This window comes from Micromys minutus (assembly GCF_963924665.1).
Source record: "Micromys minutus genome assembly, chromosome: X".
Classification (NCBI taxonomy): domain Eukaryota; kingdom Metazoa; phylum Chordata; class Mammalia; order Rodentia; family Muridae; genus Micromys; species Micromys minutus.
In genome coordinates, this window is record NC_137970.1 from 107,409,055 (window position 1) to 107,414,557 (window position 5,503).

A 5,503-nucleotide genomic window follows, 5' to 3' on the forward strand; every position below is an offset into this window, starting at 1 on the left:
TTGATAATATGCTTAGCCTCCAGAAACTTTCCAATTTTATGAGGTCCCAATTGTTGATTCTTGATCTTAGAGTATAATCTATTTGTTTTCTGTTGAGAAAACTTTCCTTTGTGACAACATGTTTTAAGCTTTTCTCCACTTTGTTTTCTAAAATTTTTTCTTTATGCAGCTGAATGGCAAGGGCATTGATCTTAAGAGATAGTTAAGATTGTTGTGATTGATTTTATTGTCTTACCATAGTATTCTAATTGTTGTTGTTGTAGATGTTGTTAGTTGAAAATCATAAATATCAAAATATAAATTATTTAAAAACTGAATATGTTATGTGGTATGGTATTAATTAGGAAGTAGCCTGCAGCTTTGCATTATGGCAATACAAAGAAAGAGAATCCTTGGCCTATATTGTGGTAAGTATATTTAATTTCGGAAATCAAGAGTTAGAGACAAAAGATAAAGATTATGAGACCAGATTGAAGTATAAATGTCTTCTGTAAAAATGAGTTGTCCTGTAACTTCCTGTAAATCTTCATGGGAGGAATGATTTCCCACTTCTCTGGGATAGAAGAGAGGCTGGATGTTTATCTGGACACCTTGTATGTGTTTTAATAAGTGATGCCTACGGAATGATGCCTTCACAACTCAAGAGTGAATTTTTTTCAAGTGGTTTCTAATTGGTGAAAAGGTGCAAGCAATTTTAATCTCCTATCTTACAGCTTTTTTTATTAATTTTCAGAGTGCAACTATCCATCCAAACAACTTCACTTTTGTTCCAATACTACATGTTTTGTCTCATGATGATGATGTGATTTCTCCATTTGTATTATTTCTTTTCTTGTTTTTTTCTGTCTTTCATTCCATCTTCCTTTCTTAAACATTTGTTTTTACTATTTGCTTTTAAAATTTAAAATAAGATTTTTGTCTCATTTCATCAAACTTTACCACCATCAGGATCTATCCAGGATCCATGAACTATGTGGATACAATTCTAGGTAACTGGGTCCTATTGTCAGTGTGCTGAGAGTTAAACCCTCTCTTATCATTTATCTATAATATTTGAGAAAATGGATGGGATCCCATACCAAAAGGACACAACAGATTGTAGCATTGCAAAAAAATAATCACACCAGATTCTGTATCCACCATTACAAAGATTAACTTCTTGTACTCTATATGTCTCCACAGCAAGAGGTTTCATCATCACAAAAGTTTCTTTTCATTCACTCTCTTCATTCAAAAAGAACACCACATAAACTACTGCTCCTGTAAAAACCCACCAGTCCCACCAACAAATCCTGTTCCACATTCTCTTCTAAAGTTGATGAATGCAACCATGTAACTGTATATTGTTTATAAAGTAAATCAGAGGCAAGCTAACATACACAGTTCCTAAGAGTTTACTTAATGAGAGCATCTTCTAAACTCTAAGAGCCTGGGGTGAGATATTTAAACATGTCTTCTAAATACGGGGGCCTATATGTGGAAACATATGTCTTATGAAATCATAGACTCAGAAGTTCTGAACATATCAGGCCTAGCTTTATAAAAGGAGATCCCAGAGTAATGAAGCTTTTGTTTGCCCATTTCACCTTCATCAGAGCCCTTAAAGTTGTGAATCCTTGATCTCCAGAGAACATTTTATGCCTTCTTGTGTCTACCATTTAAGTTCTGCCTGTCCGCCGAGTTTGAGTATTCTCAAGAACTTTAATCTCTACCACTGAATACCTAGTTTAGCCAGATGTTGATTTTTCTCCCAACAGTGCAGGAACTTGAAGAGTCCCCAGGCCATTTGTGAAGCCTGCATAGACATGGAAGAATCCACAGGTGCATTCCAGCCAGGGAGGTGTAATCCCCAACCTTTCCCTGTGGAGTCCAGCCAGTTTGTCTCAGGTCAGAGCTCAGAGATGCTTGCCTGGAAACCAACAGTGATGGCATCTGCATACTCTAGCACACCTGAGATAACCTTTACTCTGAACTCGACAGCACACCCAGGAAAAACTGGAGAGCCAAGTGAGACTTCCTCTGTGAATCAGATAGCTGTGTCTCTTCAGCAGAAAAAATTCCTGGAAGACCCTCAGCTTAAGGAGCTCAACAACACACCAAAGATTTGCCAACCTCATGCCCAGAATAAAGCTGTCCTTGAAGCTAGGGAATCTCTCTACATTGAAGGACACTGGATGAGGACAGTCAACTTTGACAAGACTCCTGTGATCCAAAATACAGCCTTGAATGAGAGTCAGAGGATTCCCTTTGGTAATCATCATGCTGCTCCCTCTGGAAGCCATGCAGACCAGAATTCAAATGTAGATCACTCCCTGGACTATTTTTCTGAACAGAGTTCTTTTAGGTATCAGCAGAGGGATTTAGGATCTAATAATAGATTCAATGCAGATCTGATGATACCTTCTAATGAATATCAGGCTTTTTATGAGCCTCCGTTGAGAGATAACCATGACCACATGAAGCTCTACTACCAGAAGTCATTCTTCCGTGGTCAGAATGTCTACAGAGGTCAGGATAACCTGGTCTGTGGTGAGCACTTTCTCTCTTGGTATCAGTTATCAGGACACAGATGTGATCAGGATTTGATGGTCAGTCACTGGGTGACAAATCCAATTGGTGGCCAGACTTTCTATGGTTTTCAGATGTCAAACACCAGTTTTGGCCCAAATTTTCATGGGTCTAAGAGGGCAACATCTAATGCAGAAGAAAATATGACTTGGCATCCACAGAATTATCCCAGCTCTAAAGTGTCATGCTACTTGCATCAGATGAGGTCCTCTGATCCAAATGTCTACCCATGTCTGAATGGAACACCAAATGTTGAAAAAAGGCTGGATCCTCAGGTGAATTCATTTTGTAATCAAGACCACATAGCTTGGGATCCAGAGACAAGTCCCAGTTCTAAAGAGTTATTCTCCTTGGATCAGATGAGAACCTCTGTGGATCCAAATATCCACCCAAGACTGTATGGAACACCTAATGTTGAAAAAAGCCATGAATCTCAAATGATTTCACATATTGGTCAAGACCACCTAGCTTGGCATCCAGAGACAAACCCCAGTTCTGACGTTTTGTTCTCCTTGGATCGCATGAGAACCTCTGTGGATCCAAATATCCATCCAAGTCTGGATGGAAAACCTAATGTTGAAAAAAGCATTGATCCTCAGGTGACTTCACTTAGTAAGGAAGACCACCTAGCTTGTCACCCTGAGACAAGTCCCAGTCCTGAAGAGACATTCTCCTTGGATGAGATAATAACCTTTCCTGATTCTAATGCTTCCCTAAATCTGAATGGACCTACCAGTATTGAAGAAAGCCAAAATGCTCAGGTGACTTCACTTAGTAACCCAGCCAACCAAGCTTGTCACCCAGAGAAAAGTCCCAGTTCTTAAGAGTCTTTTTTCTTTGATGACATAATTGCCTTTCTTGATTCTGATGCTTCCTCAAGTTTGAATGGATCCCCCAATGTTGAAGAAAACCTTGATCCTCAGGTGACCTCACTTAGTAACCTAGGCAACCTAGATTGTCACCCAGAGACAAGTCCCAGTTCTGAAGAGTCTTTCTTTTTGGATGACATAATTGCCTTTCTTGATTCTGATGCTTCCCGAAGTTTGCATGGAACACCCAAAGTTGAAGAAAGCCTTGATCCTCAAGTGACTTCACTTAGTAACCAAGTCAACCTGGCTTGGCACCCAGAGACAAGTCCCCTTTCTGAAGAGTCTTTCTTCTTGGATGACATAATGGCCTTTCTTGATTCTGATGCTTCCCCAAGTGTGAATGGAACACCTGATGTGAAAGAAAGACTTGATCCTCAGGTGACTTCATGTCTTATACAAGAACACTTAGCTTGGCATCCAGAGAGAAGTCCAATTTCTGAAGAGTCATTCTCCTTGGATCATTTGAGAACCTCTCTTGATCCTAATGTCTACCCAAGTAGCAATGGAACACCCAATGTTGTGCAAAGCCTTGATCATCATGTGGCTTTACTTAGTAACCAAGCCCCATATGTAGGTGAATACTCAAATCCTTCAAGTTACCCTTCTTTTCAAAGGCAACCTCAGGCAAGCTCTTCAGCTTCTGATTTGGTTCAAGGAAATGGTCCAGAGTTGAACGCAGACCTGCAGACACTGATCCCTGTCTCTCCAATCAACCCTCAACCTTTGAAGCGCTACTCATGTTCCTACCCAGATTGTGGGAAATCTTACACAAAGGCTCACCACCTCAAAGACCACATGAAGAAACACACTGGAAAGAGGAGTTATGAGTGCAATGTGCCTGGCTGCAAATGGACCTTGTACTGTTCAACAGATCTAAGCAGACACATAAAAAAGCACAGTGGTGAGAGGCCCCATGCTTGTCCCCTGTGCAACAAAAGCTATTCCAGAACCTGTTACCTCAATCAGCATCTGAAGTCTCACTCTCAAGCATCATTCACCAGTACAAACTGACTGTTCAAAAAATATCTTCCCTGATATTGGTTTATTGTTTCTATGGACACCTCTGTCAACAAGTAGATTTTACTGTTGCCTGAAGATTACAAACAAATGAACAAACAAACTAACATTTAAAATTTGAAAGTGGACCATGTGATCCTCACATCTATTTATTTGCATAGGGAAATCTCAACTGATCCCTTTTCAATACCAGATTTTTAAATCTAAGATTCATACACTCTATACTGAACTTTTCCTCTTTAATTTATTGTAAGTTGGCTACTTATCCCACCTCCTCCATGTGCTGCAGATGCAAGACCCTTCATTAAGGAGTTTGCTTTCAAGAGCTCAATGTATGTCCCCAAGATGATGAATGCTGATATGGACGCAGTTTATGCTGAAAATCAGGTGGAACTGGAAGTAAGACTCAACTTCTCAATCACGAGTTTGAACTACAACACAAACTTGAAAATCTTTCTGCAAGAGTAGATGCAGTTGAGGAAGTAAACCTGAAGCTAAAATCAGAAAATCAAGTTCTTGGACAATATACAGATAACCTCTGGTCTGCTTCCAGTGTTTTTCAAACTTCTAAAACGAAAAGCAAAAGATAGTAAAGGGCTCACCTCACTGTCTTCTATGGATTGCTGCTTTTGTTCTTTCTACATAATCTTGGATATGATCCAAAAGTTAGATTATCTTTGTTTGCTTCGCTGAGTATTTATAAAGACAATGTCAGATCTAGGTAATACTAAAGCTTAACACATGAGCATCTCTGAACTAACGTTCTATGTATATATTAGTCTATGAAAATGTGCACATGAAGAGACTTTATATTAAAATTTCAGATATTTTTGAAAATTTAAGAAGAATCTTTAGCCAATTTCTTACATATATATATATATATATATATATATACACACATTGTGTAGCACTGTGTTTTATCAAAAGCCTAACTAGTTAAATGTACAAGAAAATAACCATGTTGTGAAAAAGGGACCAAAATCATGTACTGAATGCAGAGCTTATGTACCTTGTGCACCCACATTTCCTCTACATCTGCCTCTGCCTTC

The 5,503-nt window shown here is 38.9% G+C and overlaps 1 pseudogene across 1 annotated transcript; it reads left to right on the plus strand.

Moving 5' to 3' along the window:
* Positions 1–4,799: 4,799 nt before the first annotated feature.
* Positions 4,800–5,044, plus strand: LOC308414570 (short coiled-coil protein-like; annotated as a pseudogene). The gene has a single exon. The product of its transcript is annotated as a short coiled-coil protein-like (transcript).
* The last annotated feature ends 459 nt before the right edge of the window (positions 5,045–5,503 follow it).